This window comes from Pipistrellus kuhlii, unplaced genomic scaffold (assembly GCF_014108245.1).
Source record: "Pipistrellus kuhlii isolate mPipKuh1 unplaced genomic scaffold, mPipKuh1.p scaffold_m20_p_8, whole genome shotgun sequence".
Lineage (NCBI taxonomy): Eukaryota > Metazoa > Chordata > Mammalia > Chiroptera > Vespertilionidae > Pipistrellus > Pipistrellus kuhlii.
In genome coordinates this window covers 50,738,873-50,754,760 of record NW_023425584.1, presented here as the reverse complement: position 1 = coordinate 50,754,760, position 15,888 = coordinate 50,738,873, and the positions used below count along the sequence as shown (strand labels likewise).

At 39.1% G+C, this 15,888-nt stretch overlaps 1 protein-coding gene across 6 annotated transcripts in view; it reads right to left on the bottom strand.

The window, feature by feature from the left end:
* FHIP1A (FHF complex subunit HOOK interacting protein 1A) overlaps positions 1-15,888 on the bottom strand; it is a 202,420-nt gene that overhangs the window by 124,785 nt on the left and 61,747 nt on the right. The window contains exon 3 of one of the 6 annotated variants that reach the window (XM_045576427.1): positions 14,187-14,364. The exons of 4 other annotated variants lie outside the window; for them this stretch is intronic. The gene's annotated coding sequence lies outside the window, so the exon portion shown is untranslated. The remainder of the gene's footprint in view (positions 1-14,186; positions 14,365-15,888) is intronic. One more of the 6 variants, XM_045576426.1, reaches the window with a different exon arrangement.

Below are 15,888 nucleotides of genomic sequence, written 5' to 3'. Positions count from 1 at the left end.
ATTTGATCAAAATGCCACTGCCTCTTAAGCTGATTTTTCTCCTCCAACTGCCTCAACCACAGGCAATTATGTCACACACACACACACACACACACACACACACACACACACACACACCAGATCCATGAGGACCAAATGACAAACAATCCCCTTAAACCAAATGCATTACCATAGCAACAAAGGGGCCACATTTGCCATTCTCTACCTGCCATGGCCCAATCAATTATTTAACATGCCTATACTGCAGTCACACCGTATAAATGATCATGTTCATTAGCAGCGAGAGTTGGCTCAGGGAAAACCACAAACGCCAGACAGCTAAATTGATCACAAACCAAACACACACACACACCTTGATGGTGATGCTCAAGATCACAGCACAAAGGAGGGAGAACAGTATGTTCTTTATTTTAAATGTTCACTTTAGAATTATACGAGTGTACAAATCTCCCAGCTCTTTATATATATATATATATATATATATATATATATATATATATATATATATATATATATATATATTTTATTGATTTTCCACAGAGAGGAAAGAAGAGGGATAGAGAGCTAGAAATGTTAATGAGAGAGAAACATTGACCAGCTGCCTCCTGCACACCCCCAGCCGGGGATGTGCCCGCAACCAAGGTACATGCCGTTGATCGGAATCGAACCTGGGACCTTTCAGTCCGCAGACCGACGCTCTATCCACTGAGCCAAACTGGTTTCGGCTTCCAGCTTTTTTTTTTTTTTTTTTTTAAAAAGGAAAACAGATAAATTGATTTTATAGATATAGCACATGTTATCAAAAGTTGCTAAAGCACCAAAGATCAGATGAGAAGATTAGAGAGCCAAAGGATGAAATTCATCTTAAACTGGTTTTGTGGTTTTGGTTATGGGTTTTGTTCTGTCCCATTTTCTGGCTTATTTCTCATTAGGGGAACAGGCAGGGGCTGGAAAATTGGATTCTGACGCAAACATACAGCAGCCAGCTGTGACCACCTTCTCATTGAATCTGGTTAAATCTCTATTGACTTCCCAGAGGGAGATCCCCAAATAGAGAACAGGACAGCCATATGGTTTCAAGAGAAAGGAAAGAGATTCTTTCATTAAGAAGAAACAGAGATTGAGTTCAGGACGCCTGCAATTCACTCTGGGACACACCTCAAAATCTTAAGGCCAATACAACTAAACCCAACAATTCTCTCTTAAACCACCTAGCGGTGTACCTTGTGTCTACAGTGACCTAGTACCAGGATCTGTACTGAAGGCTGCAGTCAGCATTGGGGCTGGAGTGGAGGGGGGCGGGATGGTTTTCAACTCACTTTGTTGTGCTCTTTCTTATCATCCCTCAGAAAGAGGAGGGTAGGATAGCCCTCTGAAAGACTCTTAATTTATTTATAATAGAAAGCTTCACACAGACAAGAGTTTATATTTGGTTAAAAATAACTAACATGGCCCAGCAAGGAAATCTCTACCTGCAAATTAAAAGGCACATGTAAAAATCTAAAAAGCCCATTCTTACAGAGTCCCAATGATGCTCTTCTAATTGTAGCCTTCTGTCTCTATTTTGCTAAAATCTAGCTTGCCACAAGCTTCAGCTATCAAACTTTGATTACAGACTGCAGAGATAACTTAATAATTTATGAAAACTGTAGTTTTCTAGTACAGTAGTCTTTTCATCACAAATATTAATTTTTATGTTGTAAACACAAGAAACCTTCTTAAAATATTAAGATATAAAATTATTTCACTGTCCATACAAAAAATATTTTGCGAACATAAACATTTGATATTCACCCAAAATAACTGTTTTCCCCTTAAAAATCTATGTTCCCTGAGAAAAGCATCACAACTACTTAAAATAATGTCTAGGATAGTCTATACACAACAAATTCCTCCCATAAAAATATATATTATCACGAAAAGAAGCTAAGCATTTACAAGCACTTCACACAGTAGTATAATTTTGTTTATGTACCCACATAAGATAAAAACATGTGTCTTGGGTTATCATTTACACAATTAAAAATCTTGCTGATTACCATATAACAAAGCTTAAGACAGATAACCTCTCACATCTGACAGGACACAGGACATGAGTCATGACTACTGTGCTTTTCCATAATTGAGTGAATGCCTTTCAATTGGTCAAATATCTGCCTCTCACTTCATATTATATGCATGCAAATAATATCATGGGACCCACAGAAAGCAATAAGCTCTAAGGAAGTCCTTCTGAAGTTTTTAGTATTTATGTCCCTCTATTCTAATAATGCTGGTTGACAATATCGTAAATGCAATCCATAAATGGCATGAAGCAAAGTGAATTTTCTCCTTTCGGCTGATAAAGACGACATAGTTGCTGGACACAGTCCTCACTCTACCTTATTGTCAACTGCAGGCACTCTCATTTGTCACAGAACTAATAATTGGAATATATGTGCTATGGAAAGCTAGATAATGTTTTACTTTTACATATTTGCCTTGAATTTTGCTTATAATTTACTTCTATTGTACATTGATTGACTGCCTATTGCACACTCCTTACCAGGGGATTGAGCCTGCAACCCAGGCATGTAACCTGACCAGGAATAAAACCAGCAACCTTTTGGTGATGGCACAATGCCAGCCAACTGAACCACACCAGCCAGGGCAAGAGGTTCTTCATTTGTAAATGTTGCTCTTCTCTAAGATTAAATAAATATTGAGTTACACAAAAGCACAGAGCCAGAGAAAATTATGCAATCCTGTTACGTAACCCCTTCTCTAGTTCACTAGTTTCGTGTCTGTGCCTCTTACAAACCTTTTCATCAACCTGCCCGGTAAAGCCTGCCCGCCTGGTAAGGTCTGCCCGCCTGCTCGTCTTCCTACAGCACCTCCTCTAGTCCTCACCTTGAAATGGCCCCTTCTGTTTTGATTCTATATTCTGTCTTCTCCTTCTGGATCATTCAGACTGAAGTGTCTTGGGTAAGACACTCTGATTTCAGTACTAGTCCTGCTTCTAGAATCAGCAACATTTACCTTCACTGTATAAATAATATATAACACAATCTCTCTGGCGAGCACCAGCTTACACTATCCTTTTCAGCTCCTGATCGCCTCTCTCCTTGTAAATGTCTCCATCTCTCTCTCTCTCAGAGTCAAAACTGTGGATCTCAAAGAGTGTTCACTCATGATAGGGGGAGGGGAGAGCAGAGGGGGCTTTTCTACAGGTCATTATAACTTTTAAAATAAATAATAAAAAGATCATAAATGCCCATTGTCCATTTAGTAAACCAAGAAAGTATTGCCTACAAAATTTGACATAGCTCTAAGATCATCTGTCATACCATTTAACAAGATATAATGATATGAAAATAAAAATATATTAGATAACTCCTTAATTAGCAATTAATAAGTGCATACTATTGACTGAAAATAAGTAATAAATGAAAATTTTGGCTTAAAAATAATACACAATGTTTTAACTTTTCAAAAAATGTTTTTCTTCTTTTCTAGTTTCTACCTCACTCATTGTCTTTCTTTTAAAAATTAAACATAGCTCTCACAGAATATACAGTGATAGTGGTACAAGTCCCTGGATTAAGCAAGGCTATTTTGAGTGGGACACCTCAGTTAGAAACAAGTACTTCTTGTTGAAGATTATGGAAGTCTCATTTTTTAATAAATGCTAATGGAATGTCACACTTGACTTCCCTTTTGTAGAGGAGGGAAGATTTGTCCTCTGTTTCAGGTAACAAAGTTGGTTTGTAAATAAACTTAAGAAACTATTACCACAGTTCTAAACCTCTTTCCACATTACATAACGGGTTTCATATTTTTTGTTTTGAAATTTAGCAGTCTATTAAGGTATGTTTGTTTGTATTTTTATTTAGTGGAAATATTTCCATAGGAAAAGTCACAGAAAATTCAGTAGAGCCTCACAGTCACAGCAAATATTTTATTAACCAGTCTATCAAAATATATATATATAAAAATAAAAATAAAAAATAAAAAATACTTTTAAAAAATATATATATATTATATATATATATAATATATATATCACCCGTCTCTACATACTCTCTACCCAAGTCAATTCCTTCCACCGATTTTCATTCGAACTCTACCCCAAAATATAGGTCACGCCTGCCCTCGTACAAGAACATGATTAATGCAAATGTGGGAGAACCTGAGACCTGACCTTTCGCTTTCATGTGGCAAACACCTGAACATAAGTCTGACCAAGTCCTGGCAGACTATCAGTCTCTTGGGTATAGCATAATATTTCCTACTTTATTAAGAAACCTTTCCAAGTCTAACTACTAATTCTTTCAATATCTAGCTCTAAGAAAATGAAATTGGTTTGTAGGTGGTCCAGAGCGCGGAAGGTTTTAAAACTTCTACATGTTTAGAAACCCCAGATTATTCAGTGTTAGCTAACCATTACATACAGAAGATTTTTGTTTGTGGCCATCAGTTTACTATTAAAGGCCTTGAATAACATACAATTTTGTGGTCAGTCCACTGCACATAAAGAGAGCTAAAAACTCTCTACCAGGCAGTGCTGAAGTACAAGGAGAAACAGATCATCTGAATAGAACTATATCCATCAAACCAATAATTACTAACCTTCCAAAACAGAAACACCACACCCACATGGGCACACTGATGGATTCCACTACACATTTAAAAAGGAAATTACATCAATTACCTACAATCTCTTCCAGAAGTTAGAAGCAGAGAAAATACTGCCTAACTTATCCTATAGGCCAATATTACCCCCCAATATTTAATATTTTTATTTATTTTTTAGAGAGAGAGAGTAAGGGAGAGGGAGAGACAGAAACATTGATGCATAACATCAATCAACTGCCTCTTGCACACCCACTACCCTATGGGGATCAAGCTTCCAACTCGAGCCTATGCCCTGACCAGGAATCCGACTAGCAACCCTTTGGTGCACAAGATGATGCGCAACCAACTGAGCCACACTGGTCACCCACTCTATTAAAACCAGACAAAGACATTCTATACATGAACACAGATGCAAATTTCTTCAATAAAATATTAGCAAATTAAATCCAGCAATGTATATAAAAAAGCATGTGGTACAGAAGGACAAGCTTGGGCTCAGGAGGGTTTGAGATCCAGTCTGCTAGATACTGTTCAAAGACCTTGAGCAAGACACGAACCTTACTTTATCATAATTGATATCTGCCTACCTACTCTATGGTATTAAGTAAATCAAATAAGAAAGAAATGTGAAAAGGCACATCATATTATATTGTTATTCCAAATTAGCAAGCACTGATGTAATGAACAGCAACAATGGTACTCAGAGTGATTAGAGTCAAAAGTAGAAGTAACCACCTGGCCAGTGCTGCTCAGTAGTTGAGTGTAGACCCATGAAACCAGAAGGTCATGGTTTGATTCCTGGTCAGGGCACAAGCCCAGGTTGTGGGCTCAATCGCCAGTAGGGTGTGTGCAGGAAGCAGCTGAACAATGATTCTCTCTCACCATGGATGTTTCAATCTCTCTCTCTCCCTCTCCTTCTTCTCTCTGAAAGCAATAAAAACATATTTAAAAAAAAAAAAAAAAAAAAAAAAAAAAAAAAAAAAAAGGAGGGGGAGGAGTAGAAGTTACCAAAATCAAAGCCATAAGTTTAATGTTGTTCTGGCTTCAAATCACACTGGTGTTCAAGGCAACAGAGCACAGCTCCAAAACTAAGTAGGCACCTCAAAGATGCACAGGCACCACCAGGACCTGATCCAAGCTCCCAGGAAAAGGACTTAAAGATTCAGGTCCTGCAGACAGTGGTGGGACACGGCATCTCTCAGGCACTACCTACATGCTTGACAACACTGCCATCCTATGCTTTTGCAGAAGCTGCTTTACTGGAACCTAGTACATAACCACCAATTTATTTGGAAAAGGGAGAAAACAGATACAAAAAATTTTCATTACCCACAGGATATGTCACAGTTAATGGTAATTAATCAAACCTTTTTTCTCCTCATGTAGAAAACCAGCCACATAAATAAACCATATCAGGGAATCAATGAAGCATTTGTTTCATCCTGTAAGAAAAAATTAACTGGTAGAATGCTATGCAGATTTTCTGGTGTGTTTCAAGAAAACCATTTTCAGAGAAAGGTGCTTTATTTTTACTCAAAGAAATAAATCCATAACCTCTTCTAAATTTGTTTTCTCCACCATAATTACATTCTTTTATATATGTGTACACACATATTAACACAGGTGCACTTGATTATAAACACACACTTAAAAATTTTAGGCCAGTGCCATAAAATAGGAAGATAACGCTTTAGGAATTTGAGTATTTTAGGAAAGCAAATTTCATTTGAAAATATTTCTGTACATCTAAACCACATGTGTCAAACACAAGGCCCGCGGGCCAAATCCGTCCCGCCAGGCCTTGCAATGTGGCCCGCACCGCGCTGTCATCACTGCACTCCGCTGCGTTTCCATCACAATGACAGTTTATGACTGTTCAGTAAACCATTCGGCCCATGATTTAGGCTGGATTTTAGATTTTGGCCCCTTCTCTGATTGAGTTCGACACCCCTAATCTAAACAGCATAACTCTACTTACAAAAAAAAATGTCTAATCTTCCCAACTCATGTCTAATGAACAAAATAAAGGAAAATTGCCCCCTTCATAAATTGGCAATTTATTTTGTCAACTGACCTAAATCTGGGTTGTTTGTATTACCTTTATCACTGCAGGTGTCACCAAAATTCAAATTCTATCCTTTCCCAAATTAAACCCCAGGCCCGGAGCAGCAGCTGCCAGGCTGGGAGCAGCCAGGCCCGGAGCAGCAGTTGCCAGGCTGGGAGCGGCCAGGCCCGGAGCAGCTGGGTCTGGTGCGGCCAGGCCCGGAGCAGCAGCTGTCAGGCTGGGAGCGGCCAGGCCCGGAGCAGCCGGGTCGGGTGCAGCCAGGCCCAGAGCAGCAGCAGCCAGGTCCAGAGCAACTAGGTCGGGAGCGGTGGTGACCAGACCCGGAGCAGCTGGTTGTGGAACAAACCAGAGCAATAGAGGCCAGGCCCGGAGCATCCAGGTCCCTAACAGCTTGCTCCTCGCCTGCCCCTGCCCCACGACTGCCTCTCAGACATGGCTGGAAACTTTTGTGGGAACTTGAGGATCTGCTGAATCAAGTGATGAAGGCTTAGATCTGGATGTGTTGAGTTAGTATAGGGCTGGGGTGTTGATCTGTGTTGATCTGTGAGTGCCTTGGGTGGGGCCTGGATGAGGCTAGTTGACCTATTTGGAAATGTCTTTTGTGTGAAATGTATCATTGGGCATGTGGTGATATTATTGATATGAGAAAATGCTAAGTAACTGACTTACTATCTGAAAAGGGATTTACTATCGGGGAAAGGGAGGGAGGAAGAGACTGAACATAAACTGCACCTATGGATGAGGACAATGGGGGATGGGGAGGGGGTGGAGGGAGGGTTGGGAACCTGGTGGAGGGGGGAAGAAATGAGGAACCTTTGTAACAATATGAACAATAAAGATTGATTAAAAAAAAAACAACCCATAGGGAGTTTCACTTTTATGATCTTTAACAAATCAATATTTACTCAGTAAGACATTATTAAATGAGGGCCATTTAAGCTAACATCCCTGATACATAGCCAAGCTCCTGAAGTACTTTTCGGTGTCTCAGCAATGGCTGTCACTTAAAAATACTCTAATCAGAAAGTGTATCTGAGGGAAGCAACCTATTTGGAAAATATATAACTTAACACTGCCAACTATTTCATATCTGTTAATCTGATTTATCGTTCTTGAAATGTCTGAACATATTTCCTAAAAATACATTTGGCTAGATTAGCTCATTAACCCCAAGACCACAATAAATACTACTACTAACTAAGGCTTCCGTGGTAGCTACAATGTGGCCTACTCTGATTTAAATACTTTACATATAATCTAATGTAGCCCTTGCAACAACCCTCCGAGGTATCTATGCTACTATTTTCCCTGTTTCACAGCTGAGAAAACCGAGGCACAGAGAGGTTAAGTAACTTGTTCCAGGTGACATGGGCAGAGCTGTCTCCAAAGTCAGTATTCTTCTTCTATTTCATTTGTCAATTACAGTTTACCATTCAGAATTGTTCTGTGTTGGTTTCAGGTGTGCAGCATAGATAATCATATACCTTATAGAGTGATCCCTCAATGTTTTCAGTACAACCTCAGTATTCCTCTGTCTAGACTATATAGTATTTCTTAGGATGGATTAGCAGATTCAATTTTTCATGGAAGAATTTTATTTGAAAAGAATGACTGATCTTGATCCAATCCAAGAAAGAAAATATTTTCCCATGTCTAACTTAATAACAAATAGTAAGTTAGTAAGTTCCACCTGGTTATTTAACTGATAGTTCCCTTCTTATATTGAGTTGTTAGTACATTAAAATGGTCTTTGGGGGCCTACAAAAATAAAGAGTGGTCAAAGTCCACCATGCAACTAATTAGAAATCTCTGTACACTGCCCTCTTTTCTCTGCACGGATTTTAACGTTTCCCATGTCCTCTGGACAGCTTCTATATTGACAATTGTTACTCATTAAAACAGTTTTTAATAACAGCCTGACAGTGGGCATAAAGTATCTATGTGAAGATTTCACCTGACGATAGTCAAAGACCTATGAACAGTATAGCAGGGTCTATTCTACAACTTCCAGGCATTAAAATGAAAGATTTACAGGGGTGAGTCAGCAGGGGGTGGGGGGTTAAATTTTTGTGGAGAATGAAGGAGAATACAGAGATAAATTCTAATTATCTTATGTCACAGTTAATTGTAATTAACTGGTTTTCTACATGAAGGGGGGAAAGTTTGATTAATTACCATTAACTGTGACATAAGGTGTGCATAGGACTTTGTGGCCATTTTGGAACTACACTTACCTTATCAGAAATAACATGGTGAAAGGAAATTAGGACGTTAAAGAAAATCAAAGCTGTGGAACCATCTGAACCATCAGTTGGGGTGGTTCAGCTGACCAGGCTGGACTTAAACTCCTTTTCCTGGAAAAAGAGAGGCATTCAGACCAGTACATAAGCCACAGTGTCCAGAGGTTTTTGCCTGAGTAGGAAACAAAGCCAAGGATAGAATAGGTGCTGGGCACGTTCTAAGGAAACAAGCAGGCAAAAAACTGGGACTCAGTTATACAAGGAGAGTAAATTGACAGTTCTGAACATTCCCTTTGTCTTTAGCTTTCTTTTGCCTCTCCCTCACCAATGAAGATCTCCAACCTCCCTAACTTCTAACTCAAATACAGAAATGCATTTTCAAACCCTGTGTGCACTCTTCCTTTCAACCACACCTCTAAATGAGCCCAAGGAGAGATACCGTAATCAATTCTATTTATTGCTTAATAACTGTCTAAACTTGTTTTAACAAGTTCATACATTTGCCTTTTAGCATTTTACTTTGGACTGAAGATTGCAATGCTTCATCTTCTAATGAAGGTTCCAACAGGTCAAAAAATATTGGGGAGGAAAAGGGGTTGACAATGAAATCCCCACAGACACAGACACCTTATTTCATCCTTAAGGAAACCCAGGGAATAGAGCAAGAACCAAACACAGCATGGCCACCCCATCTAGACTGCCCTCCCTCTGCCCTGGGAAGGTAGTTGGGTAAAATATCTTTAAGCTGACCCCTCCCAAGTCCTGAAGACAACTCTTTCCTTGTGCATGTTTGTGCCAGTTAGTCCCTCTTCCCTGTAAAACAATGGAACCCCAAAAGCAGAGAGGGACTCCCACAGAATCATCTGAAGAGGTGTTTCCTGAATTCATACATGTACCAAGCACCACTTTAAACCAGGGTTGCTCAACCTCTGCACTGCTGATGTCCAGAAGAGATAGTCTGACGCTTGTGAAACCAGTAAAAGATTTCATTCAGACTGCTGCAATAGGTAGTCAAGATTTGTGCAACAGAAGAGAGAGATCAGGCTCAACTCCGACTACAGCCAAGACAGCTGGGAACTTACTATACCAACAAGCAGAATGCAGGGGTCAGAGGCGGAAGATTAGTAAGGCAAGACATCAACAGTAGGGAGATTCTTACTAAAATGACCTAACAGGACTCTGCTAAACGCAGGGTGGTCAGCTATGAAGGGTGGGGGATAAAGCATTTGTTCAGGTTTACCAGCTAGGAAGAGTGGGGGGATTTTCACTAAACTGACTCAACAGAATTCTTGCTAAAACTAGGCAGGCCAAACACGGGACGGGGCCACGGCGGAAGCCTGCCTGAGAAAAAGGCTCAGAAAAGCCTAACTACCGTTTGGGCAAGGAGAGAGACTTGGTCAGAATTTGGACCAGTTAAGTCTATGTCTACAGGGGTCATTCTGTGCACTGTGAGGCTTCTACCCTCTGACCGCCAGCAGCATCCCCACCCCCACCTTCCCCATCTTGTGACAGTCTAAAATGTCTTGAGACAGTGCTAATTGCATCCTGGGGGCAAATATTCCTCTGCTTAAAAACCACAGCTTTAGACCAAGGGCTGACAAGCTTTTTCTGTAACATCAGATAGTAAATATTTTAGACTTTGCAGGATACCTTTATGCTCTCTACACCTCCCCCCAACCTCCAGCCATTTAGAAATGTATAAACTATTCCTATCTGGTGGTGCATAGAAAAACAGGCAGGAGGCCAGATCTGGTCCATGGGCCGTTGTTTGCCAAACTCTATTTCAGACTAAGTACCACTTTTCAAATAAATACACATGATGTACAGATAATTATGTTTGACAAAATACACATTTACTTAAAACTATGATTAGGGTCTTAGTAACGTCTATCAATATTATTTTCTCAATTGAGGGGAACAGAATTAGAGGCGGAATCTAGTAGCAGACCAGAGTGTTTTCACATTAGAAAAGTGTGCTCATTCTCAATAGAGCCTGGGGAAATGTTTAAATGCTTAAAATGTTCCTGCAAATCTTCCCTCCCCTTAAACAAAACCCAAACCTTATTCCCATCCGTAAGTTCCAAAATCCCCACCTGCATATTATTGATATGAGGGTTTGATTTTGTTGTTGGTTTTTACCTGGCACCATTTTTGGTTTGTATTTAACATGTTTTTCATACTCTCTCCCCTTATCTGACATTCTGGAATACGTACGCCTCTAAAATTGATCTATTCCTGGCTACAGAGTCTGTGAGTATGAAGTAGGTCACTGGGTCACCTTATCTTGATTGAGGATCAGTTACATGAACCCATATACTGTATGATCTCCACTTTAGCCTCTAGAAACAAATATGACGCATACAGTAACAGGATTGCCCTGGAAATGGCATGCTAAAAGTGACCCATTGACTACATAGAGATTACACCACAGTCCAGCGACTAAATAGGAGATTTTATGTTTTGCAGTGCTTTTGCTTTTAATCACTACAACAAATGGCACTAAGAAAAAAAATTACTGGTCTAAACTGCTAGGAAAATGTCCCCAAACAAATGCAGGAAAACATGTAATATGTAAATCATAAACCCTATAGGATATATCTCCCATGTGTTTATTCTTCTTTCATTAAAACATCATCATTAAAATTTCAGACTTGATTCTGAGACCCTAGATAGCAAAGCAGCAGATCATCAAAACAGAATATTCTTTATTTTCAACTGAATTCATTTTTAAATAATAAAAATAAGCACTGCAAAATATATATACAGGCATATAAAGATAGCAAAAATCATTCTAAGACCACCAAAGGAAATTAACCATTTTTCTATTTTTTTTCTATATTTTATAATAATTTTATAAATTTTACAAAATCAGAAGCATAATATATGTGTTTGTATATACATTTGGCAAAAGTTTTGGTAATGGCTATCAACAAATACAAGTTCTATATCTTTAATTTCTTCTATTCATTCTTCTGTAAGTTTATCATAAAAAATAAAAAAACAGAAATCCAAACAGAAGTTATGTACAAATGTACTAAGTCATTCACCAAAGAGTTTTCCTAATAGAGAAAAACCAGAACAAACTGAATGTTCAATAACAAGAGAAGGATTAAATCTATATACAAGACACCCATATTGTGGAATGAAGGACAACTAATATAATTTGATGTTTTTTGAAGTATTTAATGACTTGAGACTAAATCTTGATTTCTGTTCCTTCCATTTAATACTATATCCTGAGCATTTTTCCAGGTTGTTAAATTCCCCAAAAAATCCAATTTAAAGAATTTAGATTTATAGAAGATTGAACAGGAGATTAAAGATAAAGATTCAGCTAAGCCAATTTGGCTCAGTAGATAGAGCATTGGCCTGCAGCCTGAAGGGTCCCGGGTTCAATTCTAGTCAAGGGCACATGCCCGGTTTGTGGGTTCAATCCCCAGTAGGAGGCATGCAGGAGGCAGCTGATCAATGATTCTCTCTTATTATTGATGTTTTTATCTCTCTCTCCCTCTCCCTTCTTCTTTGAAATAAATAAAAATATATATTTTTAAAAAAGAAAGATTTAGCCCTGGGTGGTGTTGTTCAGTGGTTACAGCATTGGCCCAGGAACCAAAGGGTTAAGGGCATCATCCCCAGCCCCATCTGGGGCCCATATGGAAGGCAACCAGTTGATTTATCTCTCTCATATCACTATTTCTCTCTCCCCCACCTTCCACTCTTTCTAAAAATCAATGGAAAATATCGAGGATTAACAACAAAAAAAGAAAAGATTTCATTTTGTTTTGTTTTGTTTTCTTGCCAAACCTTTTGCCAGATGTTCTGGCAATTTACACTCCACCAGCAGATTCTGGGGACATCTCAATGAGACTGAGAAAACATCCCCTTAAATCAAAAAGTGCAAATACCCCCAAAAATTATAATGAAGATTTATAATAGTAATCATTTCAATTTTTAGATGCCTGTAATTAAAACTCCTAAAATATAAAAAAATTGATAATTTTATGTAAAGTGACTAGAGGCAAAAAAGGTAAGATTCCTTTGAAATCCATTTTATCTATTTATTTTTAAAAGTGCTGACACTGATCTGAAATTTATTTACTAAAACTGTGATCACTTAAGGATAAATCATCCTAAGCTATTTAGAAACTTCTTGTTACACTTAATATTCATTTTCTCCTTTCTTATTAACAGAACCCTGATTTTGTACGAAGCAGCAAAGAACTAAGACAACTATCTCCTGGCCTGCTTTGCAGCCAGAAGTGATACTGTGACATCCTCCGATCAATGAGTTGAGGGGAAATCCTTGAAGACCTTTCAGGAAAGCCCCTGAAAGGGATGGAGAGGGGGTAGAAAGCAGATTGTTGATAAAGCTACCTTTGACAATTCCTAGCATGAGGACCTGCAGGTGGCTAGCCTTCCGGCAGCCGCGCTGACATGGGAACAGTTTCGCCAGGATCACACCCAGGTGAGTGGACAAGACAGTGGGTCCCTAATAACCAAGGGACCACTCTACTAAGCCTGGATAGCCTAGTACCAGATTTATCTTACGAGGAAGAAAAATAACCCCCTAATTTGTTTAAGCCATTGATCCTGGTAGTTACTTATGGGTGAGCTTAACCCTAACTGATATATCCCTCTCCTAAAGTTACTGTACAGAGATAAGAAGCGTGCAGAAATCAATTAGCTCATTTAAATACTCATTTAATCTTCCATACATCAACATCTATTTAACACCCCTGGCTGGGTGATAGAAACACAGAAATAAATAAGATGAAATTTGCAGTCTAAAAGAAGCAACTGAACAGACAATTAAAACGAAGTTTGGTGAGTCACATGGTAAGAAAAGAATGGTTTGCTGTGGCAGCATAATAAGAAAAAGCACTTAACCCAAACTTTGGAATGTAAGCAGGATTCGAAAAACCTTTCCAGTTGTTATAAAAATGGTAGTGTTAGCCAGGCAAATAGGGCGGGGAGGGAAGAGTATTCCAGGGAGAGGAAAGAGTACTACTTTCGAAGGCCGGGAGGAAGAAGAGATAAGATGAGGTACCGCAGGGAGAGCCGGTTCCCTGTGGCTGGAGCATAGACTCGGAGTTGGAGTGAGAAGAGCACTCTTCTTTTTGTCAGTCTCTCTGGGCCAGTCAGACTCTGACTTTTTTTAATCACAGTAAGTAGGAACTTAGTTCCCAAAGAGGCAAAGACTACTCAAAAGATAACATTTCTCTTTTATTTCCTGGCCCTCAAAATGTCAGGTACCACCCAGGTATTACCTGCCCTCTTCCGGCAGTCAACTCACAGCCAGATTCTTCAAATGTCTGAGCATCCTGCTCCTCAGAATTGGTGGGGTTTGCTCAACAGTGAGGTAGATAATAGAAGATTTATTATCTGGATGACTGACTGTGGAGGCAGAGGCTGGCGAATGTAGAGGTGTCATGATGAGAGTTACTACTAGAAAGAATAAAACTGACAATGATATAAGGAAATGGATGGAAAGAGGACACCAATTATAACAGTGGGTGCAAAAGACCTGGATTAGAACACTTATAATGAATGTGGAAGTATGCTTTTTTTTAAATATATATATATATATATATATATATATATATATATATATATATATATATTTAAAATATAGTTGATTTTTTACAGAGAGGAAGGGAGAGGGAGAGAGAGTTAGAAACATCGATGAGAGAGAAACATTGATCAGCTGCCTCCTGCACTCCACCTACTGAGGATGTGCCTGCAACCAAGGTACATCCCCTTCACTGGAATAGAACCTGGGACCCTTGAGTCTGCAGGCTGATGCTCTATCCACTGAGCCAAAACAGTTAGGGCAGTAAGTGTGCTTTTAAGAGAAACTTGGAAGGTGGGCTCAGGAGGGCTGGCCAGATACACGAGGGGGGGGGGGGGGCTAAGCTAAGGGTAATCCTAGATTTCGGGCTCAGGCTACTGAGAAAGGAAGGTACCAGAGCACAATGATTAGGACCACCTAATTGGGGAGTCCATCTCCATCAACAAATAGTTTTGGGAAAGTTACTTAAACTCCATGTGCTTTGGTTTCTGCATCTGTATCATGAGAATACTAACAGAATCTATATCAAAGCATTTTGTGAGGAATTACATGAAAGCTCTTAGGACAGTGCCTGACATGTGGGAAATGCCGAATAAATGTAGCTACATAAGGGTGATGGTGATGCCATTCACTGATACAGAGAACAGGAGAGAAGGCCCAGTCTGGGGGAGCGGGGTGACAGGCGGGGGAGAATGACAGTTCAGTTTTGCACACATTACCCTGATCTGCCTGTGGGACATCCAGTAGGCAGCTTATTACATGGGGCTCAAGTTCAAAAGAGAGCTGTGGGAGTCAGATGCTCCTTTATAAAGGGTGGTGTTAGGGTAGCATTTGGACAAGGACCATATAGACATGAAGGCCCTGCCTGCGGGGAGAGCATGTAGGTGAGATGTAAAAAAGAAAACTTGGGCCTGCCCCAGAGAAAGACAGATAAAAATAAATAAAAATAAAAAAGACTGAGAAGGCAATGGGGAGGAAAGGAGATATGTGTAATACTTTAAACAATAAAATACCAAAAAAATAAATAAATCAATTACAAATATTTTTTTAAAAGAATAATCTGTGGGAATATCTAAGTACTTAATAAAATTAAAGTATTATTTTTATTATGGGGGGAGGGAGGGGCGAAGAGACTGAGAAGGAGCAGCCAGTGAGACAAGAAGAAAACTTCACAAAAAAATAGTTCTCATAAAGTTGTACTATAAAACAAAAGTAGGGATGATAGTGAAATAGGGGAAAAGCTTAGAGACTGGACTAAGAATAGGGGGGAAAAGATCTCCATAAAAAGCGGTACTTCTTTAGAATTAATGTTTATAGTTTTTTTAAATAATTATTATAAATTTTTTTAAACCACATCATACAATCTCTAAATTTACAAGCATCAGAAAGCTCTTTTAGTG